We start from the raw sequence: 21,848 nt of genomic DNA, 5'->3' as shown, positions 1-21,848 counted from the left end.
TTTTAATTGGGTTGGTCGTTTTTTTGTTGTTGAGATGCATGAGTTCTTTATATATTTTGGAGATTAAGCCCTTATCAGATGTATGGTTTGCAAATATCTTCTCCCAATTTTTAGGTTGTCTTTTTGTTTTGTTTATGGTTTCCTTTGCTGTGTAGAAGATATTTTATTTGATGTAGTCCCATTTGTTTATTTTTTCTATTGTTTATCTTGCCCGGTCAGTTTATGGTGATTGAAAATATGTTGCTAAGACCGATGTCAAAGAGCGTACTGCCTGTTTTCTTCTAGAAGTTTCATAGTTTCAGGTTGTACCTTCAAGTCTTTAATTCATTTGGAGTTAATTTTTGTGTATGGTGTAAGGTAAGGGTCTACTTTCATTTTTTTGCATGTGGTTATCCAGTTTTCCCAACACCATTTTTTGGAAGAGACTTTCTTTTCTCCATTGTATGTTCTTGGCTGCTTTGTCGAAGATTAGCTGTCCATAGATGTGTGGGTTTATTTCTGGGCTTTCAATTCTATTCCATTTATCTGTGTCTGTTTTTGTGCCAGTACCATGCTGTTTTAGTAACTATAGCGTTGTAGTACATTTTGATATCAGGGAGTGTGATACCTCCAGCTTTGTTCTTTTTTCTCAGGATTCCTCTACCTATTCAGGGTCTTTTGTTGTTCCATATAAATTTTAGGATTCTTTGTTCTATTTCTGTGAAAAATGTTGTTGGAACTCTGATAGGGATTGCATTGAATCTATAGATTGCTTTAGGAAGTATGGACATCTTAACTATGCTAATTCTTCCACTCCAAGAGCAAGGAATATCTTTCTATTTCTTTGTGTCTTCTTGAATTTCTTTCAGCAATGTTTTAGAGTTTTCAGTGTACAGCTCTTTCAGCTCTTTGGTTAAGTTTATTCCTAGGTATTTTATTCTTTTTGTTGCTATTGTAAATGGCATGGTATTCTTAATTTCTCTTTCTGCTACTTCGTTGTTAGTGTATAGAAAAGCAACTGATTTTTGTATGTTGATTTTGTATCCTGCAACTTTACCATATCCGTTTATTACTTCTAAAAGTTTTCTGGTGGATTCTTTAGGGTTTTCTATATATAAAATCATGTCATCTGCAAATAGTGACAGTTTCACTTCTTCCTTTCCAATTTGGATCCCTTTAATTTCTCTCTCTTGCCTGATTGCTCTGGCTAGGACTTCCAGTACTATGTTAAATAGGAGTGGTAACAGTGGGCGTCTTTGTCTGGTTCCTGTTCTTAGAGGGATAGGTTTCAGTTTTTCAGAATTCAGGATGATGTTAGCTGTGAGTTTGTCATATATGGCCTTTTTTATGTTGAGGTACATTCCTTCTATCCCCATTTTATTCAGAGTTTTTATCATAAATGGATGCTGTATCTTGTCAAATGCTTTCTCTGCATCTATTGAGATGATCATGTGATTTTTATTCTTCATTTTATTAATGTGGTGTATTACCTTGATTGATTTGCAAATGTTGAACCATCCCTGCATCCCTGGAATAAATCACACTTGATCATGGTGTATAATCTTTTTAACATATTGTTGTATGTGATTTGCTAGTATTTTGTTGAGGATTTTTGCATCGATGTTCATCAGTGATATTGGCCTGTAATTTTCTTTTTTTGTGTTGTCCTTGTCTGGTTTTGGTATCAGGGTAATGTCAGCTTTGTAGAATGAGTTAGGGAGCTTACCCCCCTCCTCAATTTCTTGGAAGAGTTTGAGAAGGATTGGTATTAAGTCTTCTTTGAATGTTTGGTAGAATTCACCAGGGAAGCCGTCTGGTTCTGGACTTTTATTTTGGGGGAGGTTTGTGATTACTGTTTCGATCTCCTTACTGGTGATTGGTCTATTCAAATTCTCTACTTCTTCTTGATCCAGTTTTGGAAGGTTGCATGATTCTAAGAATTTATCTGTTTCTTCCAGATTGTCGAATTGGTTGGCATATAGCTTTCCATAGTATTCTCTTATAATCTTTTGTATTTCTGAGGTGTCTGTTGTAATTTCTCCTCTTTCATTTCTGATTTTACTTATTTGTGCCTTCTCTCTTTTTTTCTTGGTGAGTCTAGCTAAAGGTTTGTCAATTTTGTTTATCTTTTCCAAGAACCAGCTCTTGGTTTTATTAATTTTTTTGGTCGCTATTTCATGTATTTTTGCTCTGATTTTTATGATTTCCCTTCTTCTACTGATTTTGGGTTTGGTTTGTTCTTCTTTTTCCAGTTCCTTTAGGTGCATTGTTAGATTGTTTATTTGAGATTTTTCTTGTTTGTCGAGATAGGCCTGTATTGCTATAAACTTCCCTCTTAGAACCGCTTTTGCTGTATCCCATAAATTCTGGCATGTCGTATTTTCATTTTCTTTTGTCTCCAGGTATTTTTTGATTTCTTCTTTGATTTCTTCATTGACTCAGTTGTTGTTTAGTAGCATTTTGTTTAATCTCCACGTATTTGTGGCTTTTCTGATTTTCTTCCTATAGTTGATTTCTAGTTTCATACCGTTGTGGTCAGAAAAGATGCTTGGTATTATTTCAATCTTCTTAAATTTATGTTGACTTGTTTTGTGGCCTAATATGTGATCAATCCTGGAGAATGTTCAATGTGCATTTGAAAAGAACGTGTATTCTTCAGTTTTTGGATGGAATGCTCTGTATATATCTACTAGGTCCATATGTTCTAGTGTGTCATTTAAGGCCAATGTTTCCTTATTGATCTTCTGTTTGGATTATCTATCTGTTGGTGTAAGTGGAGTGTTAAAGTCCCCTACTATTATTGTGTTACTGTCTATTTCTCTTTTATGTCTGTTATAATTGCTTTATATATTTAGGTGCCCCTACATTGGGTGCATAAATATTTACAAGTGCTATATCCTCTTGTTGGATTGTTCCCTTTATCATTATGTAATGCTCTTCTTTGTCTCTTTTTACAGTTTTTGTTTCAGTTTATTTTGTCTGATATGAGTACTGCTACCCCAGCTTTCTTTTCATTGCCATTTGCGTGGAGTATCTTTTTCCATCCCTTCACTTTCAGTTTGTGAGTGTCTTTAGGTCTGAAGTGTATCTCTTGTATGCAGCGTATATATGGGCCTTGTTTTTTTATCCAGTCAACCACCCTATGCCTTTTAATTGGAGCATTTAGTCCATTGACGTTTAAAGTAGCTGTTGATAAGTATGTACTTACTGCCATTTTTTAACTTTTTTTTTTCCTCTCAGTGTTTTAGTAGTCCTTCTCTGTTCCTTTCTTCTTGTATACAGAATTGATGGTCTCTTTAGTTTGACCTCTGTCTGAAACCTCTACTCTTTAATTCCCCTCTTCCCTCCTTTTATGTTTTTGATATCATATCTAACCTCTTTTTTGTGCATTTGTATCCATTACCCTCGTACCATAGAAATAGAGAATTTTTCCTATTCGTGGTCTTCTCTTTTCCCCTTAAATCAGTCCCTTTAACATTTCTTGTAACACTGGTTTCTTGGTGACAAACTCCTTTAATTTTTGCTTGTCTGGGAAATTTTTGATCTCTCCTTCCAGTTTGAATGATTACCTTGCTTGGTAGAGTATTCTTAGCTGTAAGTTTTTTCCTTTTAGCACTTTAAATATATCGTGCCATTCTCTTCTAGCCTGTAAGGTTTCTGCTGAGAAGTCAGCTGATAGCCTTATGGGGTTTCCTTTGTATGTAACTTGACATTCTCTTGCGGCTTTTAGGATTCTCTCTTTATCTTTAATTCTGGACATTTTGATTATGATGTGTCTTGGTGTGGGCCTCTTTGGGTTTATCTTGTTTGGGGCTCTCTGTGATTCCTGTACCTGGATGTCTGTTTCCTTCCTTAGGTTAGGGAAGTTTTCATCTATTATTTCTTGAGGTAGGTTCTCTGCCCCTTTGTCTCGCTATTCTCCTTCTGGCACACCTATAACACGGATGTTAGTGCGCTTGATGTTGTCCCAGATGTCCCTTAGACTGTCCTCACTCTTTTTAATTCTTTTCTCTTTTACATGTTCAGCTTGGGTAATTTCTTCTAATCTTTCGTCCAGCTCACAGATCCGTTCTTCTGTATCCTCTACTCTGCTTTTGAGTCCCTCTAGTGAATTTTTCATTTCCAGTATTGTATTCTTCATTTCTGATTGGTTCTTTTTTATATCTTCCATTTCTTTGTTGACATTCTCACAGAGTTCATCTATTCTTCTCCCCAGATCAGTGAGCATCCTTAACATTCTCTGTTTGAACTCCGTGTCAGGTAGGTTGCTCATTTCTGTTTCACTTAGTTCCTTTTCTGGGGTTTTGTCCTGTTCCCTTACTTGGAATGTATTCCTTTGCCTCCTCATTTAGCCTCTTTCCCTGTGCTTGTATCTACGTATTAGATAGGTCAGGTACGTCTCCTGCTCTTGGCTAAGTGACCTTATGTAAGTGATGGCTTAGAAGGCCTGCAGTGTGCTTCTCTCAGTTCTCAATGTTCCAGGGGTGACCCCTATGTGGGCTACATGTGTCCTTCTGTTGTGGCCTGTTTGCTCTCCCTGTAGGTGCCCAGGGAGGCTGAGTTATGCTCCTGGCCAGCTGTTGTAATGCTCAGCTGCTTGTAGTTGTTGTGGGCCCTTCAGTCTTTATCAGGTGTGGGGAGCCCCAGCACAGTTGGCTGCAAGTTCTAATACCGCATTTGTGTTACAGTATTTCTTTTAAGTGAGTAGGCCCCCAGCGTGGCAGGTTGTTAGGCTCAGGGCCTTACAATTGCTATAAGCCTCCAGCCTTTAGGTCTCTTGTCAGTTCTCTGAGGATTGCAGCTGGGTTGGGCTGGCCTCAGGCCCGGGAGCACCCAATTGTTTCAGGCTTTGGAAGGTGGGGCAAACCCCCTATGTGGGTCTTTGAGAAGCACAAGTCTTCTGCAGCTGACAAGCCCTGCCGTCCACAGGTGCACACACACAGTCAACACAGTCCTACCCCGTTTGCGAGCCCCGACCTCCCGAAGCAGACCCAGTCTCTCCGCGGCGGGAGCCCCACACACTCCACCACCGCCCCACACTATCCACCTGCTCCTTGTGCACACTCTGCCCCACTGAAGTCAGTTCCATTGCTAGGCTGCAGAGAATCCAGTCACCAATCTATGCAGGCCCACAAGTTGCCTGAGGGCTTGTTGTTGGGTGGGGCCAGTCTCTAGGGTGGGCTGCCTGCCCTGGCTGAGCTGGATTAAATCGGTGCTCTAGCACGTGGGGCAGAACCTGAGCTAGCAGGCCTCAGGGAGAACGCCCGCCAATGGCGTCTGTGTCAGCACACCCACACCAGGCAACAACAATGGGCCACCGCCAATGTCCCAGTCCCTGGAGAGGTCTCACCTCTCACAAAGATGCACACAGGGCCTATTAGATGAGTCTCCTTTCACCAAAGCACTGTGCACCTTTCTTTCTGGTGATTTTAGGTTGCTTTCTGAAACGGGTGAGTTTGCGCATGGGCCCTTTAAGAGCCGGTTTTACTTTCTTTGTGAACCAGCTTTTCTGGAGGTACTCCCCAATGTTTTAGTAGCAGGCAAAGTCAGATATTATGCCACTCGTCTGGATTGTGCTGGGTCCACAAAATGCCCACAGCTGGGGAGCTCCCTGGCTCGGGGCCCTGCTCCTCCAGGGAGGGTTGTGTACCTTTGGGCTGTTCCCTGGCGGCCGTGAGGCACTGTGGCTTGTGAAGGCGGCATTTTTCCTCTCCAGAAGGGAGTTTCTGCCTCCTTCACCTCAATTAGGATTGTCCGTTGTTGCAGGAAATCCTCTTATCCGGTTTTCAGTTCAGTCTCAGGGGTAATTTTTCCACGAGTAGTTGTAAATTGGCTGTGTCCACGGGAGGAGGTGAGTTCAGAGTCTGCCTACGCCGCCATCTTGACTTTGTCTTCTCAAAGACATTTTCATAAAAGGCCTAAAGAACTGAGGAATAAATTAAAACTCTTGCAAAACGAAAACTTATTTTGAGGGGTGACCACATGAAAAGTAGGTCTATTAGTTTTCCCATCTTAAAAGGAAATCTACTCCATTAATTTTCATCACATTACAGCTAAAGAAATTCAAAGGGAATTTTGTTGTTGCTATGCTCCAAACCCTAAAGAGAATGTTGGAGAAGTGATTTTACTCTCTTGAAAACGGCTCTGGCCTAGTATCACTGTTGACCATTTTTTCTCCTATTTTGTCTTTAAGAAAAACAAAAAATAAAAGCCCTTCATTTTTTTTTTTTGGACCATAATCAGCACGTTCAGAAAGTTTATAAACTGTAGCTGTTAAGGGTGAATAATTAAATTGAGCACTCATGTAACCAGCACCAAACTCAAGAAAAATAACAAGTCCAACTCCAGAGATAGAAAGAAAATCCTATTGCAAGCAATACATCCCATCCAACATTTCATTAGCAACATGGGCTGCTAAAATTCAATGGACACATGCCCTAATATTCTGAGTGAAAATTATTTTCAATCACGAGTAATTCTGTTATTAAAAACTGTCAATCAAGAATAAGGGTAGAACAAAGGAATTTTAATCATGCAACTATTTCTCCCACATATTTTTTCTTAGGAAATTACTTGAAGACGTTCTCCAACAAAACAATGGCATAAGCTCAAGAAACAGGAAGGCAGAGGAATAGTGGCTTCAGTCCAGGAAAGTAATTAAGGAAAGAGAGAGGATGATATATATGCAGGAGACCTGGAGAGCAATCAATACAGACTAGAGTGGGAGGGTGGGGCTCTGGAAGTAAGGTGTCCTGAAAAAACGTAGAGAAAAAAAGGACGTTTGAGACATCTGATATGATCCTTTAAAATTTGGAATGAACCAACCGGGAAATTGCACCTCTGGAATTTTTAAAAAAATAGGTGTAGAAGAATTGCTAAATACAGTTCCTTCAGGAAACTCTAACAGCTTGTATAAGCTGTGTATGTTAGAGCTATGGCCTCTTATGTAGCTTGCCCTTTAACATTTCCCTGAAGCAGTTCCATGTTCTCTATTTAGCCAGTTGAGAGAGTGGCAATATCTGATGGCTCACGTGGAGTAGAGGAGTTGAGGAAAGGGAAGGAGCTGAGCTGTCTGCCTAAATCCAGAATGAGAACAGCAGAGGACAGGTCTCATTACGATGAAAGTGACACGGCTGATATGAGAGCAATATGGAACCTTCTCTACGATTTTCTACAAAAGGATTTTAGAACTGGACTGTCTGAGTGTGTGCGTGTATGTGTAAACAGAATTTTGTTAATATTCTCCAGAGACAATATTAAAACTGTTACCCATCCCTCTGTTCACATGCCCACCACCTCTAGGCAGCTGGTCTGAATTCCTGATGTGGAAACTGAGGTTTGGAAAAACAAGCCAATAATTTTCATTAAAGTTATTATCATTAACATCTTATATGCTACTTTGAAGATTAAAATGTTTAACATTTACATTAACATCTTGTATGCTGCTTTGAAGCATGTATAGCCTTTGTAGAAATGTTTGGAAATGAATAATGGTCCAACTCAAATTAAAATCATATCAGCCAGAGTAATCACTGTTAACATTTTGGTGTATTTACTCCTTGACATTTTTTCTTCAGTTTGCTCTTTCTTTGCTTTAAATTTTATATTTTGAGAAATTTAGGACACATATAGAAATACTAAATATCTCTATCGCTCAAAATGAATAATTGTTATTTACTGTGAAGTGTGGTTTAAATTTTTCAGAAGTAACAAATTTTTATAATTATAAAATATATTAATAGAGTTTCATGTAAAAGTGAGATATAACTGTAAAGAAAAAGATAAAATACATTTGACTACTTCCAGTCACTGTGTTCCTTTTCCACCTCATTTGTAGAATCAAAGAATATCATGTGTCACATACAGTATGTTATTTTATTACTACATGCCATTTTTGTAAGTACATGTGCCCATAGAAATAAATAATATTGATTTCTGTGTCCATTTCTGTTTTCATGGATGGCATCTGTCTATGTATCTATCTATCTATCTATGGATCAATCATCTATTGATCTGTCTATTCACACATACATATATATGTGTGTATACACATATATATATTTATTTATACCACTTCATTATTTTCACTTAACAGTAATCTTTTTTGATTTATTCATATTGATACATTTGTTAGTATATCAAAGTAGGTCAGCCCTTTTCCATAATTTTTATTATATTTTATTCTGTGTGTATGTGTGTGTGTGTTGTAGGTGGAAAAGAAGTAAGAGAGAGAGAGAAGAGAGAGAGAAAAAAAAGCAAACCATCTGCTGCAAGATGGGAAAAAAATGCTAGTGGGAGTTCATTTGTATATGAAATTATGTATAATAGATATATTTTATAAACTTTATTAACTCCTATACAAGTCAAATTTTTATGACTCCATGCAACAATTTAAGATGCACTTCAAAAAAATTAAAATCCATAAAACACAGGCCTTAGGAAGGTGAGAGCAGGATTTGAATATACACCATTCAACAATAATAGAGACCTTTTTGCATTGGAGGTTGGGGAAAAAAACAGAGAAAGTGTTTAATGTATAAAATAGTCAATTTTAATTTTGCTTCCATCCTTTACCTCACTAGGATTAGTCAAAAGAATATAAAGCTTTCTTTAACTCACTGAGACATAAACATTCAATATTCAGTAGCTTGTTATCAACATCTATGTTGATCAATGCATTGAAAATCAATATTGAAAATCAATTCACAGCAAGAACCTGAGGGAATGAAGAATTTTTATCAATAAATAATTACTTCATATTTCCTTTTCCAAAACTGATTCCCTTCTAAAGAGACTCATTTCTGATTTCATATTTTGTTTTTCAAAGAGGATACTAATGTTATTCTTTATTCAATCTATTAGAAACAATATTGAAAACACCATCTTTGACTTTTGAGCACAAGTGCAAGGAATTCTCTTGGGATAATACTCAGAAGATGGGTGCTGATCACAGGATGATCTCATCATCAATTTGAGTAGAAACTGTCAGGTCACTCTCCAGAGTGAACATCCCATTTAAATTGACACTAGCAGTGAGTGGAAAGACCTGATCTCACATTCAAGTCAAAATGTGATCCTCAGCATTTTTAATTACGGCCAGTCTGATGAATAGAGTATTTCATTTTAAATTTAGTTTGCATCCACCCAACTTTTGATGATGTTCGGCAACTTTTTTAATGATTCTTTTTTTTTACATTTAGCTTGTCAATTTTTCTTGAAATAACTTGGATGTATGAAAGAGTTGATAGATAGTACAGAGTTTCTGTATACTTTGGCCCAGATTTCTCTAATGTTAACATCTTTCGTGATCATGGTACATTTATCAAAACAGAGAAATTAATATTGGTACAATAATATTAACTAAATTGCAGACTTTTTTCAGATGTATTCAGATTTCTCCAATTTTTATTGTAACATACACAGAATAATATTAGACCTTAAAACTTTGGTAAAAGAAGGAGGGAAAATAAGAGTGTTTATAGGAGGAGGCTGACGTCTCATTTCCACAGCCTGTCGTTTGCATCTTACTCTCACGGAGTAGTCGAGATCCTTATACTGGTTTTGATTCTTTCCTAAAATCATCTCTTTGGATCCTCTGACTTGGGGTTTTAGTTGAACTCCTAAAGTTATTATCAGTAACTGAATTAATTTTTCCTAAATTCTTCTTTTGCAATTCAAGTAATTAGTCATTAGTTGGAAAGAGTTTTGATAAAAGAGTTAGGCTACTCACGGACATAATCAAATGAGCTAAGGATTACAGTATATTTTTCTAAAAAGTTTTCTATCTACCTCCCTCTCTCCCTCTGTCTCTACATCTCTCTATATATCATAAAAAGATAAAATATAATACATAATCAACCTATTTATAAAAGTTACATAAACTTTAAAAAATAACATAATATTTAAACAGTATATTATTTAGAAAAAGATTTACATGTCTGAATATGTACTAGAAAATTATAATTGCTAATGTTTATTAAATATCTACCAGGAGCAAGCCATTGGGTAAATGTTTATATATAATTTCTCATTTAAATTAATTATCACTGTAACCCTTAAGACAAATCCAATTATTTTCTCCATTTTACAGAGAGGAAGCAGAGGCTTAGAGTGTTTAATTAACTCACCTGTGATCAGTCTTATAGGAAGTGATAGAGTCAGGACTCAGTCCTGAAATGTGTGTCCTTGAAGCCCCTGCCTTCCCATCACATAATATATCAGCAGCCTCTAGTATCTGCTCAGCTTTTATTTTTAGTCACACGCCCAGGATTTGGTTTCTCTGTCATTCTGACTACGTATACAGACTATTCCTCTTCCTTATCTCTTTTCCTTAATCTGCCTTATACAAATTGTACAAGTTTATACAAATTAAAAGAGGAAGCATATATCAATTGCAAACATGTTTACTTATATGTTACATACTCATTCCAACATGGATCACATTTATTATGATAGTTAATGTTCATTTACCTGTTTGCATGATTGGTCAAAATACATATATGAGGAAATAATGGCAGCCTTGTTGTATTTGAAGAGTCTTTTCTCTCCTTCCTCATCACTTCCTTCTTATCATCGGTCTTTCTTTCCCTTCCATCCTGTTCCTTTCTTCTTGATGGCCTTGCCTTCTCCACACATTTGCCAACCAACATATACTACTGGAAAGTTACTTCTCCCCAAGTGGGCTCACTGCTCATTGAGCTTTTCTTTCACTTTTTTGTCTTTTTGGATCCCTTAGTCTGATAGTTGTTGAATATTTCCTCAAGAGATGCTCATGCCTTCTACTTTGAAGTGAGTGCTATTTAAACTTATTCATTTTGGGGAGCATCTGGACATTACGGGTTACTCTGAAGAATCCCATATTAATAATCCCATCATAAGAACTAGGAACAAATTTACTAGTAGAACACATGATACTACTATATGAATGAAATATAAAACTGTGGTCAATGAAAGGACTCACAAGAGATTGCTAACAGCAATTCCTTAGGGTGGGAAACCAGGTCACTAGGGGGAAGGGGTGGGAACAAGACAGTTTCACTGTGTTTATTTTTGTACCATATGAATTTTGCAAAGTGTGCATTTCTTATCTACTAAAAAGTTAAAAATATCCAAGAGCATTTACTCATGAAAATGATAAGTTACTGAACTAAGCATCATTTTTTTTCCTAGATCTTTCATGAGATTTGTTTGCTTTGTGCTTGCTGTGTTATCCTTGAGCTTTTGCATTAGTATGAAATTAAAAATTTAGATATACGAAGAGGTAAAGATGCTAGTAACAGAGAAAAACAAATGATTGTACTGCTTTTCCAAACCAGGTTTTCTAAATTGAGCTTCCAGCTTGGCTGCCTAAACATGGCTGTTGGAAGGATGGTAGCAGTTTTATTATTGCCTTCTGGGAATATTCAAATGTTTCTCCTTATCCAGTTCCAAAATTCTTCCTGAGAAAATCACAGGGAATTTCATATATGTTTCATGTTGTAGAGTGACAGAGAAAGAGTTGGAGTGAGGAAGGAGAAATTAACTTTTCATACAGAGGACTATTGTAAGGAAAGATGAGTTAGTGCATATAAAGTTCTCCAAACAAAGTACTATGTGCTGCTGGCACATAGAAAACTTTCAATAAAAGTGAATTATTGCTAAAATACCAAATAGTAGTACAGTTTATTTTCTCTGCATGGTGTAAGATATCTACATTTACATACATGTTTATGTATACACATGTAACTGCATATACGTTAAATATAAATGTAGTTACACTGCACACATGGTTTGTTAGTTTCCTTTATCATATAATGATATTTAAGAATATCATTTTTCCTTTTTGCCTAGTATTTCATCATGTGGATCAATAAATGATTTACTCAGAAACCAACTCCATGAAAGTGTTAGGAATAATATGTTTTGATCATTTTTTTCAATGTTTGCTTGTTTTTCCTATTATATTGATGCTTCTTAAAGCAGGCATTGCCAATGATTTTATAGGAGTCCCAAACCCAATAATGATGAACTGACTGCCTGAAGAAATGAATTTTGAATTTTGGTCATTTTTGTCAGTTTCCTTATATTGATAATTACTAGTAATATCCTTACAAACAAAAAGAGACATCTACTTGTTCTTGATGGAAGTAAACAAAGAAAGAGCATGGAATATCTGGCCCCAGTCTTCATCTAGTCCTGGAAAGAAAAACTTAAAACATGGGTGGTAATGACAGCTTTAAAGATTCAAGGAAAATAGGCTGAATCCTACAGTTCTATAGGAGGAAATAAAGAAGGTCAAAGGAGAATTGATAGTTTGATTAGTAATTATTGGCTTTAACAATGGAAAGCCCAATGCAAGTTTTTTTTTCTTTTTTTTTTTCCTGAGGAAGACTAGCCCTGAGCTAACATCCATTGCCCAATCCTCCTCTTTTTGCTGAGGAAGACTGGTCCTGGGCTAACACCTGGGCCCCTCTTCCTCTACTTTATATGGGACGCCTGCCACCGCATGGCTTGACAATTGGTGCGTCAGTCCGTGCCCAGGATCCGAACCTGCGAACCCCAGGCCACCAAAGTGGAGTGTGCAAACTTAACTGCTAGCCACCTGGCCAGCCCAACCAATGCAAGTTTTGAAAACTTTCAAGCATTAGGAATAATTCTTACAACTGTTAGTTGTAACTAATTACAAATGTATGAAGGAAGAGAAAGCTGAGAAATAGTTTGCCCTCATTGCAAAGCTAGGAAGTGATACACTTAGGTTTAAACGTCTGTCTTTGTATTTCTCCACCAGTGTATTTCCATTTTACCATGCTGCTTCACTGCCATTGAAAGAGGTGCAAGACAGGTCATAGCCGGTTACTTTGTGATGTGTAAACATTGGTGACATTGACAACAGCAATTAATATATTTATAAAATATTAATAATAAATAAATAACTGGCAGTAAAAATAGTAATTAAATTATTAACATGATTATTTAAGCTGCATTTAGAACTTAGGAGATTTTTATGCCAACCACATTGCTTTTATTTAATAAAAATATAAGTGAGTTGAATGGTATGGCGGGAGGATCAGTAGAGTGAGTACTCAAGAGATGTTAAGAAAAGATAAGGCAAGGAAGTTTAAACACTCCTCTAATGCACTTACACATGTTTCAGAAGTGATCACAGGTCTGTTGAGTGCCATCAATAAGAACAGATATTTCAATTTTTCTTGGTGAGCTATGAGTTGAAAATTCCTGCATGTTTTCAATAAGAGAATGAAAATCTTGGCGACTAGCATGGTAGAAAATAGCCTTGGCATCCTAGTAGACATCAAGTGGAAAAGGGACCAGCTTCATGTTACGATTGCCATAAGGCCACACAGTCTTCGTGTTCTGTACAGAATAGCACAACCTGTGGACGTTGGATCCTGGCTACAGCTCAGGTGCAGGGAGCCCTGTTGCTCTTTGTGGAGACCGTACATTCTCTTCATCCGTATTAAAAGGAACCAGTTAATGTGAGCATCTAGCCTTAGACTAAGCGGGAGTGAGTTATAAGTGCTGCTGACAGAGAGACAGAGCACCTGCCGTGGTGCTAGCCTCTGAGAACTCAAGCTTCTGTTATTCTAGGGCACAAAGCCAAATGTCAGGCAGTTAAAATACAAATGGGCACACGGGTTTCTGATACAGGTGTGCTGAAGGATGGGACAGGGAAGTAGGTGATGCTAAGCCCAATCAAGGAATTACCACTTGGGCCCCCAGTTAGAGGACTGCCTAAATTCTTCATCTGTCACACTGAACTGGAACTGCTAGTCAAGAGAAAGCCTAAGACAAGTCACCGAGCCCTTGTCCCAATGGGGATAATCCCAGAACAGGAAGTTTCTGGTAAGCAGGGTGACAAGACATTTGGGGAATTTCAGGTGGATTAAGTATGATTTGGAAATAACTGGTCCAGCCCAGTCTTAGGCTTTTTAACTTCCTGAAGGTGGGGGCCACTTAGCTGTATAAAGAGGCTCTCTTCTACATTGTTGCCATCCTCTTCACGCTCAGTTCTCCAACAGCTCTGGAGAATCAAGTGAGTCTGATTTTTGGGGGGGATCTATCTGCTTGGGGGAACTGAGATGATATTTAGATATTTTTACCAAATAATGTGCATATTCTTATCTGGGGAATGAAAGCTGTCAGACCAAGGGTATAAGCGGGTTATTTTTGTTTGTTACTTATGCCCCTTTCTTTTAAAAGTTTAATGTTCATAAACAAGAAGTAGTTAAGGGAATAATATTGCATTGAAATAAAATGAGGGCAAGAGTTTCTCTCTGGTCATACATATTAAAGAGATAGTCTCCTACTGTGTTGCTAGCTTCTTGTATGTGTCCCTTGAGAGCAGGTCTGAGCCTTGGCAATTGTCTCTGAACAGATCCTGTCTTTGTCTCAGAGACCTTGTCTCTGAATATACCCAAAGTAACTTAGTTAGACCTTCATCAGGGCCTTATGGGAGCTGATGTGGGTAGAGATTTGTTTTGATGTTGGCCAGAAATACAGTAACTTTTTTCTTCAGATTGTATTTGCATTCACCCACTATTTGTTGCTATCTCAACAGAGACGAGATAACTTTGTCATTGAAAAATGTCAAAAGAAGTGGGAAAAGTTAGCCTAAGTTGTACAAGATACTGATACGTCATGATACTAACAAAAAGGAGAGCCACAGAAAGTCTTAAAGAGAGAATTAGAAGAAAGTATATCCTTGGAGATAATTTTGCCTATTTGATGGGTATGAGCTTGCTCTGTCTGCAAGAATGTTCCACCTTTGAGCAATGACACTTGTATTTCTTTCAGATTCCCTGATATCCAGAAGGATGTCCTATCAGCAGCAGGAACAATGCAAGCAGCCCTGCCAGCCACCTCCTGTGTTCCCACCTCCAACGTGTCCAGAGCCATGCCCACCCCCACAGTACCCTGAGCCACGCCCACCCCCAAAGTGCCCTGAGCCATTTCTGCCTCCCAAGTGTCCAGAGCCATGCCCACCTCCAGAGATTCCACCTCAACTCTGCCAGCAGAAGTGTCCTCCTGTGCAGCCACCACCACCATGTCAACAGAAGTGACCACTCAAGAGCAGTAAGAGAAAAAGCCATCAAGGCCACAAAGCAAGAAAAACAAATAGCTCCCCCATGCTCCAGCTGCATCATCTCTTCTCTGAAGCCTATCCTGGGGGAGGATGGTGCTCCCTGAACCTCTATCTTGCTCTTCCTGGGGTGATGTTTGACATAGAAGAGACTTAACCCTAAAGCGACTCTCTTTCCTTTTAGGGTCAAGTTCCTGTCTGAGATAGGACCATTCTTGGGGATGCCACATCCCCAGAGCCCCAGAAGAAAGAGCCACAGGAACAAGTCTAACTTTCTTAAAATGCAGCCTTTCTTTGATGTGTGTCTGAGACCTGGGCAACCATTTCTGTGTTCTGGGCAAATATAACTTTACTTCTATTTCCCTAATAAACTATGTTTCATGATGGAACACAGATGTCTTTCTTGTTTAATCTTGGTTGTTAGCTGTATCAGATTATTGGGAAATTGTTTTTTATCTGATCTCTGAATTCAGAATGATATAGTAATCAAAGTTAATTGGGTTTGGTTTGAAAGGTGTCTGTTTAGATTGAACACAGAAATAAGTTTTTTTTATTAGTTCGAATATCGGTTCTGCTCCTTACAAGTGATGTGTTCTTATTTTGAGAGAGAAAATGATACCTTCAACTCAGGGTTGTTATAAGAATCTATCTATTTCTATAGTCATTCATTAATTAAAAATATATTTATTGAGTGTATACTTTATGCCTGGCACTCTTTTATGTGCAAGGGATACAGTGGTGAATAAAACGTATAAATACTTTGACTTCGTGGAGTTTAAATTATACTGGAAGGAACAAATTAGTTAATGAATAAATATAAATTAATGTATAATATCAGTTAGGAATACTGTAAATATTCTCAAAAAAATGAAAGCAGAGTCAGAGGATAGAGAGTAATGGGGAAGGGAGTTGGGGGTTGTTCATCTCAGAGCCCTAAGTGAAATAAGTGAGCCATGGGAAGATGAGTAGATCCTTCCAAGCAGGGGAAAGAGTAAGGAAGACACACCATCATAAGACATCAAACTGGCCAATAACTGTAGTAGAGTATGTGGGAGGGAGAGTGATGGAAAATGAAGTTAGTGAAATAGCCAGAGGCCAGATCATGCAAGGAATTGTTGAACTTGGTAAGGGTTTGAGAATTTTTTTTTTTGGTGAGAAAGATTAGCCCTGAGCTGACATCCATTGCCAATCCTCCTGCTTTTGCTGAGGAAGATTGGTCCTGGGCTAACATCTGTCTTCCCTACTTTATATGTGGGATGCCTGCCACAGCATGGATTGATAAGCAGTGTGTAGGTCTGTGCCCGTGATCCAAACCTGTGAACCCCCGGCCACTGAAGCAGAGCACACAAACTTAACCACCGCACCACTGGGCCAGCCCCAAGGGTTTGAGATTTTGTTCAAGTGTTATCGAATATTATGCACGAAATTTTATATTTACTAAATTCTCCCCTATCATACATCATTGCTTATGCAGAATATTCTAATATAATAAATTATGTTTGCAACTTTGTGACTTGAAAATGTGCTTGGGTATTTAAAAGTTTTAATAAAAAGATTCAAATACTGATGAATAACTTTTAAAATTCATTGGCAAACTTGGAAGTTTACTTCTAACTGCTGATAGATAATTTGTCAATTGTCCCACCTTGAAAGGAAATTTAAACGTTTCATCTTCAAGTGTTAATCTGTGATTTCCCATAGCTCGCAAGACTGTTTCTACTGAGGTCCACATACCTAAGGGAATGCTAGAGTGTAGAGTTACATGAATATTCATGAAATGGCTCCAAGTTGTGGGTTTTTTTTATGGTGGAGGAAATCACCAATTGATGCTGCTAGTTTCTTTATGCTGTTGTGGCTCAAACCTAATTATCTTTTAATCCCATGTTAAATGGGATAATGTATGTAATATATCTAGCATACTGACTGGCAAACCTTCAATAAATAGTAGTTCCCATATTATAATTAGTGTTAATATATTACCTGATTAAGGATAGTTAATAATGTTAATATAGGGAACAAAATATTTCTCATGTTTCTACCCCCAGTCCTCCACTGCCATGGCTGCCCTGCTCTCAGCACCCATCTCATAGGTTTCCCAGGCTCTCCCAGGTTGATACTGCTGTTCTCAGCTCTGCTGCTGTGGTATCCTGTACAGATTCTTATTAAAGTTCTAGAAGCAATGAGGGAGGATAGAAGGGTTCCTGTAAGTAGAAACCAGCTCATCCATCTTTTATGATGTGCTCTTCTGAATCTCACAATCACAGCACAACAATCTTTATCCTTTGTTTTGATTCTCCACTGAAATCAATACCTTGAGTTGTCTGAATTCCCATTTAAAAAATCCAGTGTTTTTTCTTTTTATAAATGTAGAAGAAAATGGTTCCTATAAAAAATATGGAAAATTTATACAATTAAAGAGGAAGAATGTAACAATTAAAATACCTATTTACTTTCAAACAATACATTTGCATTCTAACATTAACCTTGGTTGCTCAGATAGTTAAAAGTCATTTACTATTTGCGTAATTGATCAAAGCTCTCACGAGAGATCATGCAAGAATGGCAGCAGCTTTGTGGGTATATTGCAAACTCTTTCCTTTGGGAGATTCTACATTCATCTCTTTTATTCCCTTGTATTCTTTTTTAAAATTTTTTAAAATTATTTTATATTTTGTTTTATTGCCCTGCCTAAGACTTCCAATATGATGTTAATAGGAATGGTGAAAGAGGAAAACCTGGCCTTGTTCCTGATCCTAGGGGGAAAGCATTCTGACTCTCACCTTTAGAGTATAATGTTAGCTGTTAGTATTTCAAATATGACTTTTATCAGTTTGAGAAAATTCCCTTTTATTCCTAGTTTGTTGAGTATTCTTTTAAAATTATAAATGGATATTGAATTTTATCAAATGTTTGTTTTTACTTATATTGAGATGACTATATGTTTTTTGTTCTTTAGTCTATGAATATGGTGAGTTACATCAATAGATTTTCAAATGTTGAACCAGCCTTGAATTCCTAGGATAAATCCCACTGGGTCATGATGCACTATTCTTTTACATATTGCTGATTTTGACTTGCTAATATTTGTTGAGAGCTTTTGTGTCTTTGCTCAGGAGAGATATTGGTCAGTTGGTCACTTGTATGTCTTTGTTATTACGATAATACTAGCTTTATAAAATAAGTTGGAATGTATACTCCCCTCTTCTGTTCTTTTGAAGATATTGTGTAGAATTGACATTATTTCTTTAAATGTGTGGCAAAACTTACCATTGCACCTATCTGTGCCTGGATTGTTGTTGTTGCTGTTGCAAGGGTTCTAGCTACATATTCAGTTTCTTTAATTGATATAGTACAGTTAAGGTTATCTATTTCTTCTTGAGCAATATGAGGTAATTTGTTTCTTTCAATGAATTGATCCATTCATCTAAGTTGTTGTATTTATGGGCATAAATTTGTTTATATTATTACCTTACTATGCTTTTAATGTCTGTGGGGTCTGTATTGATGTCCCTTCTTTCATTCCTGATAGTGGTATTTTGTGTCCTCTTTCTTTCTTGGTTGGTCTCGCTGGAGGTTTATCAATTCTATTGATCTTTTCAAAGAACCAGATGTTTGTTTTATCGATATTCTCTATTATTTTTCTGTTTTTAGTATCACTGATTTTTACTCTTATCTTTATTATTTCCGTCTTGCTTTTTGCTTTAGGTGCAATTTACTTTTATGTTTATTAGTTTCTTACAGTGGAAACTAAGATTACTGATTTGAGACCTTTATTCTTTTCTAATGTAAGCATTTAATTCTATAAACTTCCCTCTAACCTCTGCTTAGCTGACTTCCACATATTTTCAAATGATATATTTTCATTTGATTCAAAATAATTTTTAAATTTCCCTTGAGACTTGCTTTTTGACCCTGAGGCTATTTAGAAATGTGTTGTTTACTCCTCAAATATTTGGAGATTTTCCAAATAACTTTCCATTATCAATTTTGAACTTAACACAATTATGATCTGAGAATACACTTTGAGTAGAAAAGCTCCCACCTGAATTTCAGTCAGGTTAGTGGGAAAACTGGAGAAATGAATGGCAGAACTCAGCCCGGAGATCCTAGTAGACACAGGTAGACAATGGACCAGTCCTGTGTTACAGTTGTGATGAAGGCTAGGATAGAAACATGTATACTTTATGCAGAGGAGCACAACCTTGGATACAGTGACAACACAGAGTGTTCCTATCTCTTTTGGAAAATTTGAAGACATCTAAGGAATTGATTTTTCTGGATAGCCCTAGACAAAGAGGAAGTGCTATAAATCGAATGTTTGTGTCCCCCTAAATTCATATGTTGAAATCCTAACTTTCAGTGTGATAGTATTAGAAAGGAGGTTTCTTGGAAGGTGATTAGGTCATGAATGGGATTAGTGCCTTATAAAATAGACCCTAGTATTTTCCTCACCCTTTCCACCACGTGAGGACACAGAGAGAAAATGGCAGTCTATGAACTAAGAAGTGGGCTCTCACCAGACACTGAGTCTGCTGACACCTTAATCTTGGACTTCTCAACTTCAAGAATTACGAGAAATAAATGTTTGTTGTTTAAGCCACTCAGTCTATGGTATTTTTGTTAAAGCAGCACAAGATGACTAAGACAAGAAGCATGTTTGAATATGTCTGAGAATGAGCATGGAGATATAGCCAGTTTGCTATGCTATAAGAGCCAAATTTTCTATTGTCTCTGGACATAAAACCAAATGACAAAGAAGGGCAACCAGTTCCCTAATGCATAAGGCCTTAAGAAAAGAGACAAGGATGAGGTGATACTATCCTCAGCCAGGAAGAAAACTATTTGGGCCAGTTAGCAATCTGCCCAAATTCTTCAACTGCTGCAGTGAACTGAAACTCTCAGATGTGGTAGAGCTGCAAGCGAGTCACTGAGCCCTGGGGAGGAGCCAAGAATAGAATGTTTCCTGTAAAGAATGTGTATGACAAACCACTTTTAGAATTACAGGAGGAGTTCATTTTGGTTGGGAAATAACTAATTGGTACAGGCCAGTCTTATGATGCTCTGCCTGTGTGGGAGGGGCAGCCAGGTCCTATAAAGGGGCACTCTGCCATCCAACTGCCACCATTTTTTTCTTATGATATTTCACCTATGTAGGAGATCAGGCGAGTTTGATTTCTTGAAGGTCATGCCTGTTTTGGAGTATTCCTCTGGTCCAAAAAAAAAAATCTATTTTTACCAATTGATAGTTACATACTTGGTTTCATCAGTTCGACTTGGTGTAGAAGTTTTTAAATTGGAGGTACTGTTAATGGCACTAATATTTTAGTATTTTTCGTGGATTATATTTAAATGCGTATGGGAAAATAATTATGGGACAATATTGAATTGAAGGAAATTGAGGAAAAGCAATTATTCCCTGGCTATGTTGATGCTAAAGGGAGAATCTCCCATTGGAATTCCAAAGGTTCTGGTTATACGTATAAGCCTCTTAAAGGCAGGGTCTGAGCCTGGCAATTATTCCTCAGTACCAAAGGCATTTATACCACTAGTTAATCTTCACGTTGATGAGGTTGTTTAGAATTGCTTGTGGAGTTAGCCATAATTTCAGCAACTTGGTCTTTCCATTTCAGTTATATTATGTCCGTTCACCCTTTTTTGATGTTGCAGGACAGAGACAGGTACTTCTCTCTTTAGAAAGAGGCATGTGAAATGATAGATACTGGCAAAGAAGATCAAAGAGATGCTAATACCAGATGCTAATGGGGAAGAGAGTGGAAGTTAGGTAGAAGGAGCAATACAATGTTAGGGTTTCAAAGTAAATCTTTGGTGAAGGGAGAGTAATGGTTAAGCTCATTAGAAATGTGGATTATTTTGCAAGCAGAGAAATTGCCATGTAAACATTGTCTCATGGTTCTTTCAGATTCCCAGAGATCTAGGAAAGATGTCTTACCAATAGCAGCAGTGCAAGCAGCCCTGCCAGCCACTTCTTGTGTGACCACCTAAATGTCCTGAGCCACGCCCACCCCTAAAGTGCCCATTGACAAAGTGCCCACTTCAGCCACGCCAGCAGAGATGCTTTCCTGTGCAGCCACCACCAGCCTGAAAGCAGAAATGTCCACCTAAGAGCAAGTAACAGCACCAGAATGCATCAGCACAATGAAGTAACAGGTGGCTTTTTCTCAGGCTCAACTCTATCTTCTTTTCTCCAAATGCTGCTGTAAGGAACAACCATCTTTTCCTTAAACTTCAGCCTTGCTCTGCTTGGGATAATATGGGACAGGAAAGAGACTGTATTATTGAAGCTTTTTTCATGATTTTGGGAGTCAGTTCCTTTTTCCTGGAGGCAGAGAGCACGTAGCATCCTTAATGTAATTGGCTTCCGAGAGCCTAAAATCCAGAGCATCAGGATCTGGTTCAACTCTACCGCAATGTGGCCTCAGATGTTTTCTCTTTTTGTTTCTGTCCATAACCTGGGCTCTTGTTTTGATAACCCAAGCACCTTTGTTCCTGCTTCATTAATAAAGCATATTTCATGGTGGAACACAGATATTCTTTTCTGTTTCTTTTTTTTTCCCCAATGAAGATTTGCCCTGAGCTAACATCTATTGCCCATATTCCTCTATTTTTTGCTTGAGGAAGATTAGCCCTGAGCTAACATCAGTGCCAATCTTCCTTTACTTTGTATGTGGGTTGCTGCCACAGCATAGCTCATGAATGGTGAGGGTCTGCACCTGGGATCCGAACCCGTGAACCTGGGCCACTGAAACAGGGTGTGCTAACTTAACCACTACGC

The sequence above is a fragment of the Diceros bicornis genome, chromosome 4 (genome assembly GCF_020826845.1).
Source record: "Diceros bicornis minor isolate mBicDic1 chromosome 4, mDicBic1.mat.cur, whole genome shotgun sequence".
Lineage (NCBI taxonomy): Eukaryota > Metazoa > Chordata > Mammalia > Perissodactyla > Rhinocerotidae > Diceros > Diceros bicornis.
This window is presented reverse-complemented; position numbering follows the sequence as displayed.